The following is a 27,000-nucleotide window of genomic DNA, read 5'->3' on the forward strand; positions in this document are numbered from 1 at the left end:
CGATGGTGGGGGAGTCCAGAACCAGGGGTCACAGTTTGAGGATTCAGGGTAGACCGTTTAGACAGAGGTGAGGAGACATTTCTTCACCCAAAGAGTGGTGAGCCTGTGGAATTCTTCACTACAAGAAATTGTTGACGCCAAACATTGAATGCATTCAAGAGGTGGCTGGATATAGCATTGGGTGCGAATAGGATCAAAAGTTATGGGGGCGGGGGGGGAAAAGCAGGATTAAGCTACTGAATTGGATGATCAGCCATGACCGTGATGAATGATGGAGCAGGCTTGAAGGACCAAATGGCCGTCTCCTGCTCCAATCTTCTATGTTTCCGTATTTTGTGAAGATTTGCTGCGCTCTTTTACTTGGATGAAAGTGATCAGATGCTTCTGAATCTCTTAACATGTCTGTCAAAAGAAAATTCCTTTTCCTTGACTCTTGCTGTCCATGCAGTGTTGGGCCTTTTCCAACCACTTGAGTATGGTATTTAACTGACCAGTTAAGGAAAGGATCCCTTTTCAGTCTGTATACAATAGCTGAGGTTATTTGTTCGAATTCCTCATCCTAATTTAATACATGCATTAACAGCACTCCTGAAGTCAAATCAAACCTCGGAGCTTTTTAAACAAATACAACTTGCATTTAAAACAATTTTTTTTCCTTGTATCTTGTTGCTCAGGATACTATCTTTCAATGGGAACTAAATGTTCTCTTGCTTCAACCTTCTGCTTTTTATTTACCAGCACAATTTGTTAGGAGCTAGGAATTGAGATTATATATCTTGGGATGTCCCTGTCTCACTTTGATCGTGTACTGAGTAACAAAGTGAGAGAATCGGCTGTCTGAAGAGCATCAAGTTGAAGCTCTAAAGGGCTCCTGAATGCAACAGACTTCTAAATTTATGGGAACCAGGAGACCTAATCCCTTGGCAGTCAGATCTGAGTATTAAATGCTCTTGGATACAAGGTGCTATGGGTGGATAGGGGACCAAATTGAAGGGGGGTGGAAAATGATATCCTTGGGGCAATAGAGGTACCACTCTATGCATTCTATAGACACCAACTAACGGGAAGAGTAGAGGAACAAATTTGTGGGGTAATTGGAGAAGTGCAATAATTAGTAGTATTGATGGATTTTGATTACCCCACTCTCATGGATTTGAATAGGCTGGCAGAGTAATTGTGTAAAAGGCTGGTGGTGGGGAGGGGGTGCAGAAATCCTCTGAGGAGAATTTTCTCAATTCCATCCTGAGGAAGGAAGCTTTGTTGGATTTTATTCTGGGGAATGAGTGGCTCAAGTTAAAATAGGGGCACATTTGGTACCTGACCAGGGGCGGCACAGTGGTTAGCACTGCTACCTCACAACGCCAGGGACCTGGGTTCAATTCCTGGCTTCGGTCACTGTCTATGTACAGCTTGCACATTCTCTGCATACCTGCGTGGGTTTCCTCCGGGTGCACCAGTTTCCTCCCACAGTCCGAAAGATGTGCTGGTTAGTTGCATTGACTTGAACAGGCTCTGGAGTGTGGTGACTAGGGGAATTTCACAGTAACTTAATTGCAGTATTAATTTAAGCCTTATCTGTGACTAATAAATTAACTTTAACTGATAGGTTTAGGTTAACCATGGATGAGTAAAAGTGATGTGGAGTTGCTGGTGTTGGACTAGGGTAAGAAGTCTCAGAACACCAGGCTAAAGTTCAACAGGTTTATTTGGAATCACAAGCTTTTGGAGCACTGCTCCTTCATTAGATGAAGCAGCAGTACTCAAAGCTTATGATTCCAAATAAACCTGTTGGACTTTAATCTGGTGTTCTAAGACTTCTTAGTATGAAAAAATAAAAGCTAATCAATAGTAAAAATGAGGGCTAGTTTTAGTGGGTTGAGAATCAAATCAACCTTTTTCAGAATGGCACGAGAAGCTGAATGAAAGTTTGGGTATAGCGGAGTAGGTTCTCAGTGGGGAGGGAGGAGATGTCCAGTTCATCAAAGTCAAGGCAAAGAAAGTATGAGAAACAGGGCATTTGTATGTGTTACATGGAAGAGATGATGGGGATGATTGCCCTTTATCATGCCCCTCTCCATTGTTCAAAGACTATTTTTGTCATCATCAGAGTATTTCTTCCCATTTCTGAGGGCTTGGCCATTGAATCTACATTTCACTCTGTCTCTCTCCATTTGTGATGGCTTTTTTCCCCCCACACATTTCTGGCTTTCAATTCTGAAGCTGAAAAGTCTGCAAATAGTATTGTGAAAGTTTTTTTTTCTTTTTGTGGAGAAGGTGAACCACTGCTACAGGAAAAGTCTTTTTTTTTTTACCTTTTTTTTAAATAATTCACCCAAGTAGGAAGATTAATTCTTAGCGCTCTTGTAGTTCCACGTCTGTTGACCAGAAAGAAAAAGCTGCCTGACCACATCCCCTCCCCCACCCACCACTCAGCCCATAATGTGCAAACATAACACAGGTGAATAGTAAGGAGGAGTATGGTCAGTTAGGGACCAAACCAGGGATCTGCACAAGATTAGGTTGGTTATTATTAAAAGCAAGTCCTCCAGAATGGATGGGATGCATCCAAAGGACTAAATTATTAGAGGTGCTGGCTATAATCTTTCAGGGGTTGTTGCTAAAGGATGAAGAATTGTAAATGTTAGAATGTCAGGCCAGTCAAGTTAACCAGTGGAAACCTTTTGGGAAAATAAGTCACCTGGACAATTCTGCATTTAACTGAAGAAGCCAGCACTAATTTCCTCAAAAGCAAATTATAGATTTTTTTTAGGATTATGAAGTGTATACGAACTTTCAAAAAAGTGATAAATGTCGCAGGTTTTCCACCAAAGTTGAAGTCCATGGAAACAAAAATTGGTTGAGTGACTGAAAAACAAATAGTAGTGGTAGATGTTTGGACTATGCAGAGGTCCATATTTTAGTCATTGTCTTTTTTTGATCTATTAACTTGTGTATTGAGCATAATTTCAAAATCTGCAGATGAAACAGAGCTCTTAAGGAGTATTGTGAATTACTTCCAAGAGGACACAAGGACTTTGCTCTACAGATTGACCTTTCTCAAAGGCGCATCCCCCAGTGCAACACCTCCGAGTTTCATAGGGAATCTCTAATTGGTCTCCCTGTGGGACTTCGTGAATAAGAGTTCCCTTGGTAACAGGCCAGAGGCCTGCACAAGTGGAACTCATCACCTGAGTCCGTTTATAAAGCAGACACTGGGATTGTCCCGATTTGAGACTTGTGTATGTACACTATGGAGTAGTGGCTTTTAGTGTTGACAATAAATACCATCCCTTTCCAGTCGGGCTTCCTGAGTTATTACACCCAGTGACTGCGAAACGAGATTTCACTTTTATGACTTTACTGTGAGAAAAATAACTGAATAACAAAGGATATATACCTCCTAATATCTGAACATTACACTGCACATTCAGCAAAAATGTAGTTTTGTTTTAGTCCTAAGCTCCTCTTGGCTTTATTGGATCGTTCTGCCTGCCTCACTAGCACAGAACCATTCTTCCAATGTCTTTTTACTCCAGCTTTTTTGAATATTATTGAATTAACTCCAGTAACAAGGTACTGTCTGACAGCATCTTGGTCTTTTCATTATGCACAAAACTTGCTCTGCCCTTGCTATGTTGAATTAATATGTGGGTTTGTGCCTGTTTGCCAACAAGTCCTGGAGGGTATTTGGATCTTGGCACCTTCTGGATACTCACTGGGGCAACCAGTGAACCTGATTGCCTCCAATTAACATCCTGTTGAACTATTTGTACTTGTTAACAGGCCAGGGGCAAAGGGGTCTTTTTTTTTCCCCTCCCCTGCCTCTATTCCAAATAAGGAAGTTGAGCAATCTGGTGTGCATTGGGCTCAATGAGGGGAGATATAGTTCTGCCTTTGTTGAGGAAGATGCAAAGAACTTCCCAGAAGTGCTAAGGCACTAAAGATCTAATGAGAAGGAGTAAAAGGTGCTGGTGAAATTAATGGGACTGAGCCATTAAATGTCCCAAGAGGGTAGCCTTGGAAATGGTGATGCGTTGGTTATCATCCCAGTTCCTGTGGATTCTGGAATAGCACTGGCAGATGAGATGGCAAATATAAGTCCTACAGACCAGTTGGCGTAACATCACTAGCAGGAAAAATGTTAGTCTACTATAAAGGATGCGATAACAAAACTAACTGCTATCACCAGGATTAAACAAAATCAACATGGTGCTATGAAGGGAACACCGTTTGACAAATGTAATTGAGTTTTTTGAGGATATAACTAATAGAATAGATAAGGGTGAATCAGTGGATGTTGTGTATTTGGATTTTCAGTAAGTCCCCATAGAATTGGAGATAATATGTTCAAATTGATTGACAGACAGGTAACATGGAAATAATTGGGTTTTGTTTTGGATGGAAAGTGGTGACCATGAAAATTTATGAAAGCAAGCAACTCATTACATCTAAAGGATCACTTCTTAGGAACAAGTAAGTTTTCCCATCAATAAATATGCAAACACAAAATGATAATACTTATCAATTAAATAATGTTATGATCTCAGTAAAGGCCATTAATGTTAAAAGAAATTTAAAAAGCAGTGATTAACTGATACTAGGCCACAACATTTCACTTTTTAAGAAAAACAAACATTGCTATAAATATTTATGATTTGGATGAGGAAACCAAATGTAGTATTTTGCTGATTACCTGAAACTTTGGGGAGGATATTGAGGCTTCAGGTTGAATGAGTGGGCAAATGACATGGCTAATGGAATATACTGGACAATGTGAAGTTAAAATATACTGGATAGAATGGCAGAGTGTTAGATAAGTGGTGATATATTGGGGAAATGTTGACATACAAAGGGACCTTAGTACACCAATCATGCAGGTACAGCATGCAGTTAGGAAGGCAACTTCCTGACCGAGATTTGGGTCACTGTCTGTGCAGAGACTGCATGTTCTCCCCTCGTTCGCGTGGCTTTCCTCCGGGTGCTCTGGTTTCCTCCCGCTGTCTGCAAGACATGCTGGTTAGGTGTATTGGCCATGCTAAATTCTCCCTCAGTCTACTCCAAACAGACTGGGGAATTTTCACAGTAATTTCATTGCAGTGTTAATGTAAGCCTACGTGTGACACAAATAAATTGACTTTTTACCCTTTCCATTTCCCCTGCCCCAACCTTTCCTAGTGCTGCACATTTGAAGATACCCTGCTTTCCTCCTTCACAGGTTCTCTCAGATTCCTTGTATTGCCAGACCTCTGGTCTGACATCCATTTCTAGGTGAAATTAAATATTATCTGTGCTTAAATATTAGAGAAGCCAAAGCTATTAACTTTGACACTTGCCACAGTATCTAGACAGTGCTTGTATGGAATTGCTTTGTCTATATAAAGAACATACTATGTAGATTCCTTGGGCATGTTTGGGGACATGAAGGGTTGTTTGGTTTAAACAGATAAAGGCAAGTGAAACCAAGATATAGAGGCAGCTATATAATTCCTTATCTGATGTAATGGAAAGGAGGAGCCTCTTAACTTCAGCTTTTTGGTAATGTAACTGTTTTTGGAAGAGTTGGCGAGTTGTAAATTGCAAGAACTCCCTGGTTGACCCCAGACTAGACCCATTCCTGGATGTGGTTTACAGCTAACTAAATTTAAAGGTTAAAACCAAACTAGGAGCTGAATTCCATGATCCTACCACCTCATCTCCCCTCTTTTCCTGGTCCTCACTAACTTTTTAATATTGTTAAACATACTTGAAATTCTTGGCTTGATATTTAAGTTTTCAGTCTCACACTCAGGCTTTGAGTGAAGGTTTTCTGTTGGGGTTTTTGATCCATCTCGTCTCTGTTCAACCAACATAATTTCATCCCGTGAATCAGCAGGAATAGTCATTTGCTCATCATCCAACACTGTGCTCCAAGTCAGGTAAATGATCTGATTTTTAACTTTTGTGCAGGAAGTCTCCATTTACCAGTTTAACCCAGTATTGCTGTAAGTCAGTTTAATTTTTAAATGAGGAAACATACTGATGGCTGTTACATTCTAGATCTGGGGAGGGGGAAATGTGGAGATTTGTCTTTTCAATGAGACCCCTAATGTTTGAAGTTTATTTATTAGTCATAAGTAGGCTTACATCAATACTGCAATGAAGTTACTGTGAAAATCCCCTAGTCACCATACTCCGCCTGTTCAGGTGCTGAGGGAGAATTTAGCATAGACAGTCCACCTAGCCAACCAATGTTCAGACATTGGGAGGAAACCAGAGCACCCAGAGGAAACCTTTGCAGACACGGGGAGAACATGCAAATTCCACACAGTGACCCAAGCCGGGAATCGAATCCGAGTCCCTCGTGCTGTGAGGCAGCAGTGCTAATGCTAACCACTGTGAATGTTTACGGATATCATGAGGGGTTTGTGGGGTGGGGCATGAGTTTGCTGTTTCAATGAATTGTTCTAGTTGCTTTTGTTTTCTGATATGCCTCTAAATTATTTGGTCCCCTCAGCTTTTAAGTTTGTCGTCTTTCTGTCGAGAGATGGTCTGATATTGAAATAGATTATTGGAAGTCATCCGGGGTTTAAAGTTACCACCACCTAAAGCAGCCACCTGTTTGAGCTCCCAATTGAAGAATCTAACCAGCAGAATGTAATTTTGGCTGCACTCTTGTCTCCATCAGAAGTTTGGGTTCCAGCGCCAGTCTGGGTCTTCAGATCACAGTTGAGTCTGACAAATCAGTTGCTGTACAAAGACTGCTATGATTTCTGTCAAATCAGACATTAAACAGAAGCTGCTCAGACCCTACGCTACAATTTTTCCCCCTATTATTTCCAACAAATTTCACTAATCTGCTTAATTAGTTTGTGTTCTTGGGGTTCAGCAAATTAGCTGGTGCAGTTGTCTACATGTCAAGTGACTTGCATTTCAATGGGGCCACATCCATGGGGTGATTTGATTTTAATGCCCTGGTTTGGTAAGATGAGCATTTTTCCACAGTACATCTGGGTTGTGACAAATGTCCTTTTTTTTATTTTGGACAAATCCTCATCAATGGTTCTTTCACACTCCTTGGACTTGGATTGAAACTTGGCACTGTGCCCCTTTTTTTTGCCTTTTATTTAACCTCACCTTTTTAAGATGAGGCCAGAAAGATATCTGCAAATCTGACCATCTCCTCATATATTTTGCTTGCAATCCATGTCACGTTATGCACCTTAATTCTTTTCGCCGACTCCCAGTTGCCTTTCCTTCCATGTACAATTTGTTGCCTAATGTGTTATCTGCTTGTCTACTTTTAGTTGTGATGCCCAAGGTTGAATGGCTGTTGTTCAGGATTCAGATACTACATAGTGGCACAGTGGTTAGCACTGCTGCCTCACAATGCCAGGAACCTGGGTTCAATTCCCAGCTTGTCTGTCTGTCGCACGTTCTCCCTGTGTCTGCATGGGTTTCCTCTGTGTGCTCCAGTTTCCTTCCACATTCTGAAAGACGTGCTGGTTAGGTGACCCGAACAGGTGCCAGAGTGTGGCAACTAGGAGAATTTCACAGTAACTTCATTGCAGTGTTAAAGTAAGCCTTACTTGTGACTAAAATAAACTTTTACTTTACAACATTGTTGGCATATATTTTTCTGAACACTTGGTTAATTCACCAGACCTATTTAAAGATGGTAGGCTGGTCAACTTGGATGATTAAGAATGTGTTGATCATGTCAGTTCAACCCACTAATGGCTAAAGTAGTTCCTGGAGCCTGCCCCTTCTGCTGTTAATGGTAATAAGACTTTGGAGAGCCTCGTGCAATCTTGAGAACCATAATCGGCAAACTTCAGACAAACCAGGGATCATGAGATGGGGAGTGAGGTTGCTCAAGCCTCCTGCTCCTGGCTGAACAGCTGCGCTGCTGTCATTTTGTGGGTATGTCAGTGTTGGACTGGGGTAAACACAGTAAAAAGTCTGACAACACCAGGTTTAAGTCTAACCGATTTATTTGATAGTAAACTCACGAGCTTTCGGGGTTTGTCCCTTCGTCAGGTGAATGGAGAGTTCACCTCCATTCTCTCCATTCACCTGACGAAGGGACAAACTCTGAAAGCTTGTGAGTTTACTATCAAATAAATCGTTTGGACTTAAACCTGGTGTTGTCAGACTTTTTACTGCTGTCATTTCTACACAGGTGCTTGAGGGCAATACCTCTTGATCTCATGAATTTAAATATGACAGAGGCTCTTGTTGGCTACACAAGCAGTTATTCATTGATTTACTCTTGGCCTTTTCACAATGGTAGATACATAAAACAATCATCAAGATGGCCCAGTCCTGCTTTGTCTCCTGAAGGCATTAACTCCTGCTTAATGTGGTGCTGTTGACTGTACAGTACTGTCCTGAGGAACTCTTTGTTCTGTGCAGTAACCTGACCAGTGAATTGTTAAGCATGGATAGCACCATAACTGAAACCGCGTATGGTGTGCGCACATTCCATCAGTCACTAGATAGCTATCAGGAATGCAAATATCCACACTGCAGTGTGGAGGTGCCTTTTCTTCCTTGTATCACCTGAGTTTTGTAAACCTAAGTTCTTTTCTAAGAAGCAATTGAGTAGCACAAACCAGGGTTTTGGTTTTTTTTGGCCTTGTATTTTTGTTAAATATATAATTTCCTCTTTTGAAATCTCATTATTTTGAAACCTGATTCTATCATGTACCTTAAGGACATGACCTTCACCTCTAACACTACTGATTTTTCCTTTTTAAAAAGAAAAGGAATATTTGCGCTTCTCGAGGAATCCAGAACTGCGAGTACATCAGGTCACACCACTATTATCTGAGCAACAGTGGACATCTGCCCTCCCTCCAGCCATATTACACCGATTTTGTGCTTCTCTGTGTGGAATCAGTTCATTCAGAATTTCCTGGTTGCAGCAAAGCCACATTACATTCATGGTGAAGGAGGTCACCATGGAGAGATAAATATCCGGTCAGGGTTTTGGCACTGGAGTGGTTCATAGATTTCACCCCCCATCCCCGGCTTCCTTTCTTAAGGTGGCAAAGTCAAGAGGGTCAAAATCAGTAACAAATAGTGAGCCAGTAAAACGGGAGAACTAACCTGAGCTGCCCTATGTTTGTAGAACCTAGATTGTGATGAGATAGCAACTGTTTGCTCTAATTTGGAGGTAGCTTTATACTACTCTTGGAACATCTACGTTGCTAGATTATAGAATGTTTTAAAGGTAATTAATTCTGTCCTTGTAAATAACCCTCCCAGTTCAAGCAAACCGCTCGGCCTGGGAGTGCAGATTAGGATGGTAACTGCACGTTTGAGAGTGCAGGATGCAGTTGAGGGGATGAAAATGCCACCACTCTGTCCTGTGTTGTGGGACAGGTATGAGTGGCATTTGGCTCAGGCATCATCCAAACTGAAGGCTGGGCATCCATTTGGTGGCCGTGGGTTTCCTATCACTGGATGAGTGCAAGCTCTTCAAATATAAACAGCTGGATGGACAACTGAAGCTCTGGGGTCTCCAGCAGGGCAGACGAGTCAGAAGCCACCCTTCCAGCGTTCTGACATTAAACCCATGACTGCTCTCTTTGCACTAAGTGCCACACAGGAGCAAAACAATCATCATTTGGCATCAGTGTGTCGAACACTGCCTTCCCCGTCTGATCAAAGAAAATTACAGCACAGGAACAGGCCCTCCACCAACTATGCTGCCCACCTTAACTAAAACCCCCTACCCTTCCGGGGACCACATCCCTCTATTCCCATCCTATTCTTGTATTTGTCAAGATGCACCTTAAAAACCACTACTATATCCGCTGCCACTACCTCCCCCAGCAGCAAGTTCCTGGACATTATTGCCAATTTTTCCAGGATGATTCTGCTCCTTTAAACTTCTTTAATAGTGAGAATGACAACCAACACTAATGTCCCTTTTGGCAAAGGAAATCTCCCACCTTTGCCAGGTCTGGCCTTGTATGACTTCAGACCTAGACTCTTAACTGCCCCCCCTGCAATCACACCCAGTTCAACAAATGCTGGCCTTGCCAGTGATGACCACAGGCAGTGAAAGGGGGGAGAAAAGGCTAATAATATTTGTCATGAAGTTCATTTTTTGTCAATAAGAAAATGAATAAACTTGTCTTGTGTGAGGGGTGTAGTTTTGCTCTAGGAAGCTAAGGTGTGATGCTTGATGTACTGCTATTAATGGATAGTGTTGTGTAGCTTTTGCAATTTGAACTTGGGAGTAAACTGCTCCAAGAGCACATTGTGAAATAGAAGGTCATAATCAACAAATAACCAACATTTCCTACTGATTGCAAATACTGGATATCAAAACTGATTGCCACTGATACTTACCCGGAACCCCTCTGAGAAACACACTGGGGGGAAGTATTTCCAGGCAAGATTGCCAGTGACTAAAGAGATTGCAAGTAACACATTGCAATGCTCAGCAGAGGCTGCACCCTTCAATTGGAGAAACCAACTCTGTCAGAAATGTGAACCACGACAATTACAACATCTGTATCTCAGATGCAGCTGACCCATATCAGCTGCAATGTGGGTATGGGGGGAACATTGGCATGGAACATTAGCTATCAGAAACAGTAGGCACAAATGGATCAATTTTCTAGTTGGTAGTAATGGCGTGACACAAGAATCCGTGCTGAAGACTCACTTTTTTACAATTTGTATAAATACCTTGGGGCCCTTCATCTAAGTCGTGGTTAGAACCATTGGTGGACACCTCTGGAATTTGTGTACAACATTTGGCCTCATTATTGAAGAAGGATGTAAATGAGTGGGAAGCAGCTGGTTCTTGGAATGTGTTGATCTTTCTTGGGAAAGGTTGGACATGCCAAACTTGTATCTGCTAGAATTAAAGTAAGAACCAACTTTAAATCTTTGTGAGGGGCCTTGACAGGTTGCCTATGGGGAGGATGTTTTTACTTGGGGGAGAATCTGGAATTAGCCGTCACTGTATTCCCATTTAAAATAAGTCACTGATGGAGAGAATGGTGAGAGTCTCTGGACTTCAAAAAGTTGTGGCGGTGGAATCTTTGAATTTTGTTTTAAGGTGGAGGTAGATTCTAGATAACCAAGAAGTGAAAGGTTATGGGACTAGGTGGAATGTGAAGGTTGAGGTTATGCAATCTGATCAGCCATGTTCTTATTGAATGACTGAGCAGACTTAAAGGTCAGAGTGATATACCTCAGCTCCTAATTTGTATGTTCATACGTGGTTAAAGACCTACACCTCAAAAGATACTTGACTGTATGTTATTTTACTTATTGGACTCAAAACTCCCCTTATTTTTGAGAGACCTGCATGTGTGTGGAGCCTAATTATTGCATGAGTATCAACTGCTTGTTTTTTCTTCCCCCTGGGTCAAGTAGTTAATAAATTTGGACTTTCCTTGACTCCAGAGAAGAACCTTTGGCTCGCTATTGTTGACTGTTTGTTTAAAATAATAGTGTTTTGAAAAGGGCATATTCTCATGTTTTGATGAGTAAACTTCTTGGGGCCAACTGCTGTGGTTGGAGGCCAGTACAACCCCGTTCTCAACTGGTCCTGACAGCTAGGTCTGATTGTGCTGGCCAGCTGTAAACCAAGCATTAATGAGAGTCCAAGTTAAAACCAAAGTTCCCTTGAAATGAAATTGACTGCGTATTTACCTTTTTCCCAAACATCCAGAGGGGAGAATGCTGAGTTGGTAAAATGTTCAGGTTTCCTGCGCTAAGAAGTTGGTTCCAGTTATACAGTAGGGTAGATTCTACAGATTGGCACCAAGCTACTGTATTTGGCAAGTATCTGTAAGCTTTTGAAGGTGATTTCATTTGTGGGCTGCTTTTGGTCGCAGGAGAAGGAAAATGCATGCCAGCTAGTAGGAATGTCACTTCACTGGCATGTACATGCATGCCACTTGTAGATGCCAACTTTTCAGACTTGGCAGCAGGGGCATTGTTAGGTTTGGGGGTTGGGGGGGGGGGGGGAGAAACTGACTTGTAGTTCAGGGCACCTCTGGCCGCAGTGATGTCTCCTCCTATTTATAGCACTGCCGCTACACGCAGCAGTGTTGGAATATAAAAGGGACTGCGGGCTGATTACTGTGTGCTTTTTTTTTAATGGGTGAAAGGGTAGAGGGAGTTCCAGGGGTTAATGCCTCTGAGACTGCGCTTATTGTTGGCACCTCGGCAGTTAACTGTGTGACTGTCTTCAGAGGGGAGGATAGATTGTTTATGCGAAAGTGGATTTGTGCAGAGCGGAATGGGGTGGGGCCCACACACTAACTGGGACTGTTTGTTTAAGAAATTTGCCACTGAATGGATGATTCATGCAGGGGTGGGCCTTTGGCACTGAGTTGTACCAGGCTCTCGATCTCTTATTTTTTTTTCTGTTCTCTCTCCCCACTTGCTGTCTCTGACAGGTGGTCAGGGACACCAAGGGGGTCAGTAAGACCCACCAGAGGACTTCTGAAATCAGGTGAGAGTTGCTCTCCTCCCCTTCCTCCTCCTCCTCCTCCTTCCTTCTCGCCCTTGACTTTCAGGAACTAATTGACTGTAAGGCTGCAGGGGTCGGTATGGGGGCAAACACCAGGCTTTACGCTGGGAGCTGCAGAGTACGGGCAAGGGAAATCTTGTTGCTTTTAAAAACAGGAACTGACTGCAATGGAACAGCCTCGCAGTGGAGGGAGCAGTTTAAGTTTCTCTAAATGGGTGGTTCAACTACAGTACGGATATTACTGCTGAGCTGCTTCTGGTTTTGTGCTGGATTTTTGAAAAAAAATTATGACATTGGCATCTCCAGAGAGATCTTCGATTTAGAATAATTTGAATAACTTTGTTCTGCTCAAGGATCGGGAATTTCTGGCTGTGTTTTATTTCATTTTAATTTGCTAACTCTCTTTTACATTGAGCAGATATCAGATCCTCATTTTTCTATTAGTATGGTTTCCTGTGGAGGGGGGGGTGGAATAACTACCCCCCCCCCCCCCCCACTCCTCAGTCTATGGGTCTCGGAGTCTAAACGTGCTTAATTGGCTGTGCAACACTTTGGAAGTTTTAGCCATAGTTGTAACGTGGATGTCGGCCAATTTGTGTACAGCAAGCTCCCACAAATAGCAATGTGATGACCAGAATTATTTTCCCTGATGTCGGTTGAGGGCTAAATATTTGGCCAGAGACTGAGAAAGCACTATTCTTTGAAATAGTGCCATGGGAACTTCTTTTTTTTTTCTGTGCCATCCTGATGTTTTAACACCTCATCTGAAAGGACAGACCTCGCTAAGTGTGAAGCAATACATTTGCCTTGCTCTGGAGTAGGGATTGAACCAACTTTTGATTTTCTGTCACAAGTACTGTGGATTCAAGTAGTGCACCCAGATCTGTATGGTTGTTGCACAAGGCAGAAAGTTTACAAGTCAACATGACAAGTTTTATTTCCACACCCATGTTCAATTTCTGTCCTTGCATGAACTTAGTCGTAGAATTCCTGCGATGCCAAAGGTGGTCATTTCGGCCCATAGTGTGTGCTCCGACCCTTACCCCTGTAACCCCATGTATTTTACCCTGCTAATCCCCCTAACCTACACCTCTTGAGACTGTGGGAGGAAACCCATGCAGAGAAGTTTGCAAAATCACCCAAGGTTGAAATTGAACCAGGGTCCCTTCAACTTCAGATGCAAGTTAAGACAGCAAACCAAGACTAATTGTGGCATTCACTGCCCCAACTGGGGCAGGTATGTGTAGACTGGGAGTTTCACCTTAGTTGTCAGGGTGGGCCTGTTTAACTTGCGTTCACTGATAAGGTTTGAAGTGAGTGTTACTCACTCCAGAATATCTTGGGCCTCATCCACATCTTCGCACAGGAAAGGTTATAGTTGGATGAAGGGCACTCTCTATTGATTTTTTTTTGCTGTAGGAGGATTGGTTAAGTGAGGTGCAGCATGTATATGTGCAAAGAGTGGGCTGACTGCCAAGTTTTGAAATAATGCCTAGGTTACTCAGTTTAAATTGCAAGGAGGTGGAGTAGTGCACCTGTATTGAGCTGTTGCAGTTACTGTGGGTGGAGGGTGTTACGGATCAGCCCAAACCTGTTTTTCCACATTTTGGACATTCCTCACTCTTTGGGAGGTGTGTGGAGGCTGGCCCCTAGTGACAAACTGCGAGATCGACAGTCTGTCTACACCTGGGCCCAAGTTGCTGGATGATGCTGGATAGGTTTGTGTCCGTCTATAGTCTGTGTTTAGCTACCATAATGTGTCCACTGTTGCCACAAATTGGTTCTTAGTCGTGTGTTTGTTTCCGTCGTTGTCTTGCGGTGTTCGGTGACAAGCAAGTGTGTGTCATTCCACCTTTGCCAAGTGTGATCGCAGGAAGGTTGGGAGCTTACCTGTAATTCTATCCTCCTGATCCACTTTAAATCACTTGTTTGACTATTCATTTAACTTAAAATGAGCACCCATAGCTTTGAGATGGTGTGCAATTTGATCTTCAGGCTGGATCCAGCCAGAGTATGGGTTAAAGGAAGCCTCTAGGACGAATATTGTGCTTTGTGATCTGGCGAGGCCTTCTGACTGGCGAGGTTGGGATCTGCCGGAAAGATTTATGTTTAACCTTTGATTGTGAAGCCGGTGCTGGGCCAGCGGTTCCTTCGTAAGTGCTTAACTGTGTCGTGAGCCTTACCGCAGGGTGGTGTGCTCTTGGAATGACTACAGAAGGGCACATGTGGTCACTTCTTCGTCCCACGACCTTTTTTTAAATGGGTGGGAGTGGAACGGGATGAAGGATTGCAGCAATATGGTTTTCCAAGCGAGTGTAATCTAATGTGTTTCTTCATAATTGCTCTGCCACAGCCTCCAAAAACAGCCAAAAATGCTTTTTGGTAATGTCTGCAATTTTTGTTAACTGCAACACGGCCTCCCTACATTGCAAAAAGAGGCCACTCAGCCCATCAAACCTACATTGACAGCAATCCCACTCAGGCCCCATCCCCATAATCCCACAGATTTACCCTGCTACTCCCCCCCCGACACACCAAGGGCCAATTTAGCATGGCCAATCAATCTAACCTGCACATCTTTTGGAGTGTGCGAGGAAGCTGGAGCACCCAGAGGAAACCCACGCGGACACATCGAGAATGTGTGTGGAATTTGCACAATCGCTTGAACCCAGGACCTAAACCGAGTCCCTGGCGCTATGAGGCAGCAGTGCTAACCACTGTGCCACACTATCCTCCATAACATCCCCTCTCCCCAAAAACCTTTTCCCAGACAAAATTACTGTCAGTTGGGAATTTGCTTTTGTGCCAATTTTGTTTAATGGATTGGGGGTGGGGGAGGATGGGTAGTATTTTCAATTTTGTGACTCTTCAGCAATTGTGATCCAAAGGTAATTTGGAGTGTCAATGCTAGTGGCTCCAACTTTACTCAAGATGTGACTCCCAATGCTTTATTCCTATATATTTAGTCCCATTGCAGTCTAACACTGGGGTTTATTACACTGCAATTGAGAGTGCATGATCAGATTTCTCCGTTGAAGTATTGCATAAGTCTGGATGAATGGAGGACATTAAGCTGAGGAAATCTAATTCCTGATATCTCAGGATACTGAGCTTTACACTTGTGTTCACCAGAAGTTTGTCATAATGCTTGCTTGTTTTAAGGATGGGAATATTTTTGTTTTAGTACGTGTGATCTGATGAAAGAGTTGGGGATGGTGGTGGGGAAATCCCAGGGATGTCATGAAGGTGAACATCTTTCCTCTGGAAAGACATTCCCAGACTGGAGAGGCTTGTGGGACTTGACTTAGCTGCCTAGTGTCCTGCTTCCAAATCCAGATCTGCATGGAACCAAAGTTGTTGCCAAGCTGGTAGGGTAGCTGAAGTACTGCAATAGCTGAAAGAGAAACCAAGGTGAACTTTGGATTGCTGACTGTATGACTTTAAGATTTGAGTGAGTACACACTCAGTAAAACTGCGGAACAAAAACAGCCTGACTGGTCGTCTTCAAGTCTGCATGCTTGATACACTGGGACAGCATAACCCAGCAGGCGAGAGGTCTGAACTATTTCCGTTCTTGTGGATTCCAATGTCCTCAGCATCTTGGGCAAGATCGTCAGCTTTGGTCCTAGAGCCTGCTAAGTCCATCAGCATATACATTAATGACTAACATCTGTGCCATATCAGATGGATAATGACCATACACACTACTATGTCCTTGTCTGCTACAAGGACACTGAGTTGTGAAGCTGCTGAAGACCATGATCTCTGGCTCTGGTTTGGAAGGCCACAGGAAGAGGAGAGCAGCAACCAAAAGATTAATTGGCCAGTAAATGGTGCACCTCCTCAGCCCACGCTTAAAACTAATTAATTGGTGCAAACCACTGTTTTGTGAGGTGACCGTTCCTATACTTTACAATTTCTCAAAGCAATAGCAAAAAAACTGCTGAAAATACTGAGGAGGGGTGGGGGTGGTGGAATAGATCTAGAAAGAAACAATTAACACTTCCAGTGGCTGACCTTAGTGACTATAACCAGTAGAATAGATTAGGGAGAACCAGTGGAAGCGATGCAAAGTCCCCCTCGTGTGCAAAATTATCCCAAATGGATTGGGATAATTAATATGTTGGCGTAGATTGAGAATTGGTGAGCAGACAGCAAACAGACAATGGGAATAAATGGTCTTTTCAAAGTGGCAGGCAGTGACTGTGTTGGGGACAGCTATTCACAATATATATCAATGATTTGGATGAGGGAACCAAAAGTAATATTTTCCAAGTTTGCTGATGAGACACACCTTTGATCGGAAAGGTGGGCGAATGGCTGTTGCAGTATTACATGGATAAATGTGAAGTCATTCACTTTGGATGGAAAATGGCAGAGTCTTACTTAAAATAATTGGATTGGGAAGTGTTGATGTACAAAGAGACCTTTTGGTGTCCTAGTACACCAGTCACTGAAAGCAAGGCTGATATTTTAGCCTTTTGTTGCAAGAAGACTTTACATAAGCAAGGACTTCTTGCCACAGCTGTACAGGGCCTTGGTGAGACAGGGTCGACTGGGCCTGTATTCACTGGAATTTGACTGGATGTGGGGATACTGTTTCCTGTGGCTGGGGGATCTTGAATAAGGGATCACAGACTCAGGATACAGAGTAGGCCACTTAGGACTGAGGGTGGTGAGGCTGTGGGATTCTCCACCACAGAAGGCTATGGAGACCAAATCACCGAATGTACTTTTGAGGAAATTGATTTCTAGATTTTTAAAAGGATATGGGGGAACATGCAAATTGGCAGAACAGGCTTGAAGGGCCAAATGGCCCTTTTTTAAAAAAAAAATCAACTTCTAAAACTGAGATGTTAAAAGATGTTAAGTACCAAGGCAGAAAAGGGGGAGGAAAGAACACTAGGATTTGGTTGAAGGCAAAAGGTGATGGGACAAGAAATGAGATTGATTTGAGGAGCAACGTCATTACCTACACCTGATATCCAACCTAGCAGTTAGTGTAGAACTTCCTTGAGCTTTGCTGGAATCCTGTCTAAGGTTGGAGCAAAATAGAGAATTAAAATGACCAAGTGACCAGACGTGCACTGTCATGCTTGTGGACTTTGTTATTCGTTCGTGGGACATGGACATCACTGGCTGGCCAGTATTTATTGCCTATCCCTACTTGCCCAAGGACAGTTGAGAATCAGCCACATTGCTGTGGCTCTGGAGTCACATGTAGGCCAGACCAGCTAAAGACAGCAATTTCCTTCCCTAAAGGACATTAGTGAACCAGATGGGTTTTTCGACAATCGTTTAATGGTCATCAGTAAATTCTTAATTCCAGATTTTTGTTTTTTTTTTAATTGAATTCAAATTCCACCATGCTACAATGGGATTCGAACCCAAGTCCCCGGAACATTAGCTGGGTTTCTGGCTTAATAGTCTAGCGATAATGTCACTAGGCCATCGTCTCCCCGGGACTGTGTTCCCAATCCATGTCTTGAGTATTTGTGCAGTTGTGGTGTTAGTGATCTCTGCATTATCATTGGATTTCCCAACATCATTTAACCATTTGATGTTCAAATTATCCTTAAAATTAGTATGAAGCAATTGCAGCTAAAATGAGCCCTGCCCCCAAAAAAATCCAACTTGACGTGCTGGTCGGCCGTAGCCATTTTATGATGCTAGGTGCTTTTGAGCCTTATTTTGCGTTCACATTTGTCTACTAATACGTTCTTCAAATAGCAAGCTAACCTATGCCTGTTGAGTATTACTTTGTATTGCTAAAATTTTAATTTTGTGATCAGCCACAAATTGTACCTGACTTCGCGTGTTTTGTGAACTGAGTTTTCTGTTGCCTGTTTCCAAATAGAAAATATTCCTTGAAGCAGTGCATTTGGGGAGCATTTGCTTAGTAAATTAATGCAGTTTTATTAATTGTTGAAATGGTTTGATCACTTCAGCATTTTGTTTAGTCAATGCCGAGTCCTGCATATCTGAGTAAGCCTGATGCCAACTCCATTTTGACATTCCTGGAGATTTGATCATGTAGCAGTTGATCACATGACACTGATCATGTGATTCTTGTGATGTTTGCCCACAATAGTAATGAAAGAAAAAGGAAAACAAACCTAATTTAATTTACTAACATCCACACCCATCTCTGAATGCTGTGCTTCAGTGAAGTGAGGCTCCGTCCTCTGGGAGAAACCCCAGAGATTTCTAACTCCCGGATGGAACAAAACACATTGTATAATCCTCTCTCTCTCTGTAGTAGACATCCTCCAACTCAGAGGAGGGCTGGGGAACCTTTTGATTTGTTATTGTTTGGTTTTTTTTCGAGCCATAGACCCATTACTTCCACGGTGTCCCTCTCCCAAGAAGTGCCTTGTTGTAAAGGCCCGCAAATATGTATTTAGGAAAAACTGAAATTGCTCACGGCTCTGGCCCGTTTTGCAGGCAGGGTCAGCTTTAAAACCAGCAGACTTTGCATGGGTTTGCTCAAAATGTCAGGCTGATGGTATACCTAACATCCAGAAGCTGCAATTAATTTGATTTCCCTGCCTTTTCAATCACTACCATTTGTAATATTTAATGGTTTTGATCTGAACTGGGAATAAAATTGCCTTTTTTTTTCCTCTTGTTATTAACTTTGTAAATGATGTTATGGTGTGTAAATCACCTCTTCCCAGGCTGTTCTAGCTTTGTGTTTTCTTACTCCCTAGTGTTTGCAGAACAAATGTTTTGTAGTGAATGGTGTTTGAGCGAGGATGGCTGAAGATTGTAGGCTGGTACTAGCTTGTTCCCTGTACAATCTTTTTGATTAGAATTTATTCCAGTGAGGAACAGCAAATGGCATAAAATGAGGCCTCTGTCTTCTCTGGTATTCGTATCTCGCTCTGCTAACGGCCACTTCCAAACTGATGTTTCTAACTTTTGTTAGCCATGTGGTTTTTAGTTCTTGTAAATATGCTAACTGCTTTTGTGGAGTACAAACTAGGTACTGCAGGAAGGCAGTGTGTTTCCAGGCTAATTTTGTGCTTCTGGTAATTTTTAGAGTATTATTGGTAGGGTCTTTTTTTTTGTTGCTCTACTTGGTTGGGAAAAGTGAAAGCATGAGTGAAGTGCAAATTTAACAATTAATATCTTTTTCACCCACACCTCAAACTGGATCGGTCACTCATTCTTGAGGTCAGCGTCTGTACGTTCTGGGCTCTTGTTGGGCTTTCTGTGATTTTGAAAGAGGGCTACTAAGTACAAGAGTAGGTTTGATGTTGCTGAACCGCTCTTAAAGTGAGGAAAGAAAATCTGGTATGAATTAAATGCCACATGTGTATAGACTTGTAAAATCAGATGTTTCTGTCAATTAGTACATTAATTGAACTTTCCTCCTTTTGGACAAACATGACTTGGGTAAGTTGTTTGTAATCCGTTTGTTACTAGGGTTTTGGAACCGTATCCTAGCAATGGTATATTTGTAATGACATTGTACAGCTTCCTTTTTGAAAGTAAACTCTGTTTAGCTTTAATTCCCAGACAAAGCTTGCTCATGTCCTTCAGGTTAGCCTGTTTGGACTGAGCTCTCATTTGGTTAAATTGTGTAATTAAGGAGCAGGGTGGTTTTGACACACACGTTACTATTCCAATTTTTAAAAAAAACTCCTCAGACTTGGATCCGGATGGATGGAACACTCTTGCAGAATTGGTCACAAACGCTTAACGGATTTGCAAACAAATAGTGTGAAGGAAAGCCAGTCCTGGTTTGAACTTTAACCAGCTAGTATGGAATTCTGTCCAACCTCTCACCCTATTGATTTACAGCCAAAACTTTCAAGCAGTATTAAATTTTTGTTCCCTCTTGACTCATCCTCTTCCTGTTTCTCTCTCTCTCTCTCTCTCTCTCTCTCTCTCTCTCTCATTCTAACTTGCTGTAGATTTCTCTTGTGGTCTTGCAATGTGTAGCTTTTTTGAAGAGATTTATCTTTTGTCTTTGTGGTATCCCCAACAAAGTTGATGGCAGCTGCTTGACTCTTGTAACCTGCTTATGGTATTGCTGTGGCTCTGTTCCAAAGCATCTCATCCCAGTGTTACTTTTGTGGGGAACTTCTGGCTGTGAGAAGTTTCCTTCACCACTTCTTTCTTTCTCTCTTTGCATTGCACAGGTTCCAGCAGCATTTTGTTACTCTGACAATTCATGGTGAGAGTCTGTGGGTTATTGGCAAGCAATCCAACTGTGGAGAATGTAAAGTGTGTCAAATTTCCAGCATGCCAGCAAACTATCTGACTGTGGAGTGTGCCCTAGTTTGCAATTTTCTTGTACTCCCAAATCTGACTGCTAAATTTGGCCCTGTCCACATGTGTTTTCAGCACACCTCACTGGATAGCTGCCAGGCATCAGAGTGGGATTAGCCTCTTCTAGTAATATAAATTGTATCATCAGTTCAGCAGTGCCTCCTGAGGTCATTAATTAGTTAAGGGCCAAGAATTGGACTTGGAACACATTCAGTGACAATGTTGATTGAAACAAACCCCTAGTTGTAAATTTCAGTGTTTAAATGTCCTAGCTTATTGGAAATGAAGAAGAACACGACAGCTTTTTTTCACTTTTGAACTCGAGTGGCATGTAAATGATACAGATCCTCCCCACGTGGTTTTGCTTGACTATCTTCCTGTTTAATGCGCACACTATTTAAACTGGAGCTCCTGAACCTGTGCTTTCTCTCTGCAGAACACCACCTTTGCATTGCAACTGCATTTTCTTTTCATCTTGTAAGTTGAAGATCCTTTATTGGTCCCTGGAAATGGGCAGTAAACTGCTTTGCAAGTTTCCAAACTCGCTTCCCCACCCTTTTTGCATCTGAAGATCTAATTTTCAAGGAGTATAAATAATGCCATGAGGTGGAAAATTCCATTTGTGCACAATCTCCCCATGATTTTGGTTTTGTGGATTCTAGTAGAGTTGTGATTGAGTAATGCTTGTAGTTGCAGATTGAATGAATATGAAATTGATCATGAGATTGGTCTTGTGGGCCATCTTAATTTATCTGTTTCAAAATAAAACTCTTCCCCTTTTTATTTGTTCCTTCCTTGTTACGTCTGCACAGTGGTTAGCACTGCTGGCTCACAGCACGAAGGACCCATGTTTGATTCCAGGCCAGGGTCACTGTCTGTGCAGAGTTTGCATGTTCTCCCTGTGTCTGTGTGGGTTTCTTTGGGTGTTCTGGTTTCTTCCCACAGACCAAAATATGTGCTGGTTAGGTGCGTTGGCCATGCTAAATTCTCCCTCCATGTACCTGGACAGGTGCCAGAGTGTGGCGACTGTGGGATATTTCACCGCAGTGTTAATGTAAGCCTACTTGTGACACCTAAGTGTTTTTTTTTAAATCATTTTAAATGTATCCAAGATTTCCTGCTTGCTGTATGAAGAATAACCAAGTTACTTATTTGTGGGTTTGACAGTTTCTTCTCCAAAGATTTTTTTTTCCAGCAATTTGCAGTATTTTGTTTTGTAGAATCTGTAGAATTCGGATTCAGTAATAAAAAAAAAATCTGAAACTAAGAATGTAGTGATGACCATGAAACCATTTGTCAGAAAAACCCATCTAGTTCACTAATGTTTAGGGAAGGAAATCAACCATCCTTACCTAGTGTGGCCGATACGACTCCAGAGCCACAGCAATGTAGTTGACTCTCAACTACACCTACAAGCCATGGGCAATAAATGCTGGCCAGTCAAACAACCATGCCCCATGAATGATTTTTTAAAAATTCTACTGTTAACCTTTGTCATATCACTCAAGTCTGCAGGGTTTTTAAGCTCCAGTCTTCCTCCTAACTCTGACCCTTGGCTTTGTGTGTAACAGTAGCTCCATTTCCACATGGCTGGAAAGTGGAACACTTCAGGAGCAGATAATAGATCCAAATGTCCTACAGTATGATTTTTGGCAGTTCCACATCTGGTAATTGATACCTAACTGTCAATTGCATCTAATCAATACATGTATGTTGTTTTGGGTGTTGAGAGCAGGCTGGCTGTGGAATTACAAGTGACCAAAGGAACATGCTTTGAAACATTTGGCCTGTGAGGCTATCGTTACACTGGCACTGAAGTTCTCCCAGCCTTGTTATATTGTGTGGTTGCAGAATGCCCTTTTGGACTGAAGGCCGCATCCAGTTGGTAAACGCCATTCTTGTAGCCATTGCATAGGAAACAGCTTGCTTTTTGACATACTAATTTTGATGTAGGCTGGACATCTTTAGGTGATCTTGGCTCATTTTGAGTTTGTTTGATGATTAGAACTATCCTGTGGGACAATGTGTTCCACTTCTGTATCAAACTTGCAAGTTGAGTTAATAACTAGGATCCCAATTACAAGATTTTTGATGAGGCCAATCAGTGTAGGGAGCCAAGAATCCCAATGTGGATATTGACTAGTGAAGTGATGTTTCATTATAGGCCCTAATTTTGTCTAAGTGGTTTTGTGCAGCATGACCTGGCTAATTAGTCATACAGCACTGAAACAGCACCCTTTAGTCCAACATTTCTATGCCAACCATTGAATACCAATCTCCGCTAATCCTATTTACCAGCAGTTGGACTGTAGCCTACTCTGCCTTGACAAGGAAGTGTTCACCTAGATGCTTCTTAAATGTTGAGAGTACCTGTCTCCCCCATGCTCCTGGGCAGCACATTCCATATTTTCACCACCCTCAATGAACGGTTTTTCATCCAATCTCCTCTAAACCACTTACTCTTCACCTTTTAAATCTATGCCCTCTGATCTTGGAAAAGACTCTTCCAATTACCCTCTCAATTTTGTATACCTCTATCAGATCTTCCCTTAGCCCCCTTTGCTCCAGGAAAAACAAGCCCAGCTAACCAGTCTCTCCTCATAGCTGAAGCTTTCCATACCAGGCAACGTCCTAGCAATTTTGCACCCTCTAGTGTGGTCACATCTTTCTGATACTGTGGCAATCAGAACTGCATACACTACTCCCATTTGTGACCCCAATGTTTTGAAGGCCATATCCAGTTGGTAAATACCATTTCTTGTAGCCATTGCATAGTAGCAGCTGGAAACAGCTTGTCTTTTGAGATAATGTTGAGGTAAGCTCCTCACTTCTTTAGGTCTGAAGTGGCAGCCTTGGCTCATTTTGAGTTTGAGAGATGCATGGCAAACTGTTGTCCCACAGGATAGTTCTAATGTGCTGTTTCTGTGTCAAACTTGCAAGATAAGCTAATAATGAGGCTGCCAATTACAAGATTTTTAATGAGACCCCCCCCCCAAAAAAAAGATGTTGATTAGATGCAGTTCACAGGTTAGGTATCAATTACCAGATGTGGAACTGCCCAAATAGAATGTAGTAGCAGTACTATGTCCTGACTAATGAAGGCAAGCGTTCTGTATGCCTCCTTCACCACCCTCATCTTCAGGATCTGTGGACTTGTACACCAAGGTCCCTTTAATCGTCAATACTCCCCAGAGATTGATCATTTATTTGTACATATCCTACCTATTTGACCCCTCATACTTATCAGGATTAAATTTCATCTGCCTAAAAGTCTAACCTAGACTATTCTCCTCCCTATCAACAACACCAATTTTCATATCATCTGAAAATGAACCGATTAACTTCTTTGAATGTAGAAGTAATGAAAGCAGGAGTCTCAGCACCAATCTCTGGTACGCTGCTGATCACAGGCTTCAAATCACAAAAAAGCTGCTCTCCTCCATCACCCTTTACAAGCAAATTTGCCAACTTGTCTTGGATCCCTTAGACTCTAACCTTTTTGGACTAGCCTTCCATGTTGGACCTTGTCAAAGGCCTTACTGAAGTTCATGTAAACCACATCAACTCTGCTGCCTTCCATCATTATATCTTTCCAAAAAACTCTCATCAGGATTTCCGCCGATAGATCCATGCTGACTAACCTTTCCAGGTGATGTTGATTAATCCTGTTTCTTAGAATTTTTTTCCATACCACTGGCATTAGACCAACTGGCCTGTAGTTAGCTGGCTTATCCCTGCTGTCCTTTTAAAGGTCCCACGTCAGCTATCCTCTATGCATCTGGCACTTCCAAGTTTTAAACATTCCTTATTAATCTTAACATACTCTAGAACTATACTGTCCCATTGCATCTTCAGCTGCAATGTTTTCTTGGTAAATGCAGATGAAAAATATTCATTTTAGGATCTTGCCCACTCACAGATTGCCTTTTTGGTTTCTGATGGGTCCTGCTCTTTTCCAGGCCATCCTCTTGCTCTTAATATAGATATACCGTGCTTTAGGATTTTCCTTTTTTAATCTGTCTGTCAATGTTATTTAATGGCCCCTCTTTGACCTCCTAATTTCTTAGCACCGCATACTCCTACACTCAAAGGCCTCCCCTTTTAAGTGCTTTAGATACCTACCATATGCTATTTCTTTATCAAACCATTGATGTGCCCTGACATCCAGGGTTCCCTAGATTTGCTACCCATGCCCTTCACGGCGTTCAGCCTGATCACACACACTCTTTCGCTTTTAAAAGACTCCCAATTTCAAAATGTCTGTTTTTACCTGCAAGTAGCTGCTCTGGGTCAACGTTTGCCTAGTATTGACATGTGCTTGCTTTCTCCCAATTCAGGCACTTGGTTTCTTGATTACCTTAGGGGGCACAGCCTCACGATAAAGGGGGGGCGGTTTAGAACGGAGTTGAGGAGGAACTTCTTCACTCAAAGGGTGGTGAATCTCCGGAATTCTCTGCCCGTTGAAGTGGTGGAGGCTACCTCGCTAAATATTTTTAAGACGCGGGTTGATGGGTTTTTGATAAGCGAGGGGATTAAGGGTTATGGGGAGAGGGCGGGAAAGTGGAACTGAGCCACAACAGATCAGCCATGATCTTATTGAATGGCGGGGCAGGCTCGAAGGGCCAGATGGCCTACTCCTGCTCCTATTTCTTATGTTCTTTCCATAAGGAACTTAGTTATGGTCACTGTCCCAAAATGCTTGCCCACTGACACTTTGGCTGAGTTAATACAGGCCAGTTTTTGGGAGTTTTCCATGTATTCTGATTCCTTCACAAATTAGCATAATGTTGCCTGTGTTTATAAGCTGTTGAAGAAAGCCATTGATATTTGCATTGTGTCACTACATCACAGCAATATAGAGGCACCGTCATTTCTGAATTTATTACAACTGAACAAGTTCCAAATTTTAATGGCTGTGTATTGCCCAAAGCTAGTGTAGCTATGGGATCACCACCTTGGTGCAACGCTCGTTAATGTTCTTGTCAGTTTTCATGAGCAACCAGTTTTTGATAAAATGAACCCTCACCATCCACCCTGTGAATGATTGTGATACATGTATGAGAAATGTATGACCTTTAAATTTCCAGCCGTGTGCAGGGATTTCCTTGCACTTTGTGTGCTCCATCACGTGAGGTGTCTGATGTGCTCCCAATGATGTGAGTCATATGTTCCACTAATGAGATGCTGCAGTCAGTTGAGAAAGATATTCTGTCCACCCCAAGTTTGAGCAACATGCTGTATAAATGTCAGTGTCACTGATGTCAGATAAATGCAAGTGATTGGCTGTTTGACTACGTTTTCCCTCAGTTGTTTGAGATCGTAGATTCACAGTGGCACAGAAAGAGGCCACATAGCCATTATGTCTGTGCTGACTGAAAATGAGCCAACAGGCCTATCCCCACTTTCTGACATAACCCTGCAAGTGCACATCCAGGCATCTTTTATAAATGAGATGTAGTTTTCTGCCCCTTTTAGAACATTACAGCACAAACGGGCCCTTCGGCCCACAAGTTACGCCGATCACATCTATACCTACCGAGCCATAGAACTATCTGTAACTCCCAATGCCATTAGATCCCATATACTCACCCAGAAGTCTTTTAAAAGACCCCAGCAAGTTCGCCTCTACCACCACCCTCTGAGTGAAAAACTTTCTCCTAACATCTCCTCTGTACTTGCTTCCCAGCACCTTAAACCTGTGTCCTCTCATAGCGACCATTTCAACCCGGGGAAATAGCCTCTGAGAATCCACCCTATCTATTCCTGTCAACATTTTATAAACCTCTATCAGGTCGCCTCTCAACCTTTGTCTCTCCAGGGAGAAGAGACCTAGCTCCCTCAACCTATCTTCGTAAGGCATGCCTCCCAATCCAGACAACATCCTTGTAAATCTCCTCTGCACCCTCTCAATAGCTTCCACATCCTTCCTGTAGTGAGGCAACCAGAACTGCGCACACCGCTCCAAGTGGGGCCTGACAAGGGTCTTATATTATTTTCTGACGCTCAAGTGAAAAATTGTTTCCTCACCTCCCCTCTAATCTTTCTACCAATCACTTCTAAATCTATGCCTCCTCGTTAAATAAATAGATCCTTCCCATCCACTCTTTCCAAGCCCCTGTCAGCTTTGTACATCTCAATCAAATACCTCCTCCCCTTGTGAAGGACAACCTTAGCTATCCAATCTTTCCTCATATAGTTTGAATTTTCCAATCCTGGCAACATTCTTCTAAATTTCCTCCATA

General features: G+C 42.4%; 1 protein-coding gene across 5 annotated transcripts in view; it reads left to right on the forward strand.

Moving 5' to 3' along the window:
• LOC145347647 (very long chain fatty acid elongase 1-like) overlaps positions 1-27,000 on the forward strand; it is a 78,217-nt gene that overhangs the window by 26,114 nt on the left and 25,103 nt on the right. The window contains exon 1 of one of the 5 annotated variants that reach the window (XM_080195304.1): positions 12,285-12,463. The exons of 2 other annotated variants lie outside the window; for them this stretch is intronic. The gene's annotated coding sequence lies outside the window, so the exon portion shown is untranslated. Of the gene's footprint in view, positions 1-12,284; positions 12,464-12,544; positions 12,600-14,134; positions 14,200-27,000 lie in introns of those variants that run through there. 2 more of the 5 variants (XM_080195309.1, XM_080195307.1) reach the window with 2 other exon arrangements.

This window comes from Carcharhinus amblyrhynchos, chromosome 9 (genome assembly GCF_965287045.1).
Source record: "Carcharhinus amblyrhynchos chromosome 9, sCarAmb.v2.hapA, whole genome shotgun sequence".
NCBI classification, from domain to species: domain Eukaryota; kingdom Metazoa; phylum Chordata; class Chondrichthyes; order Carcharhiniformes; family Carcharhinidae; genus Carcharhinus; species Carcharhinus amblyrhynchos.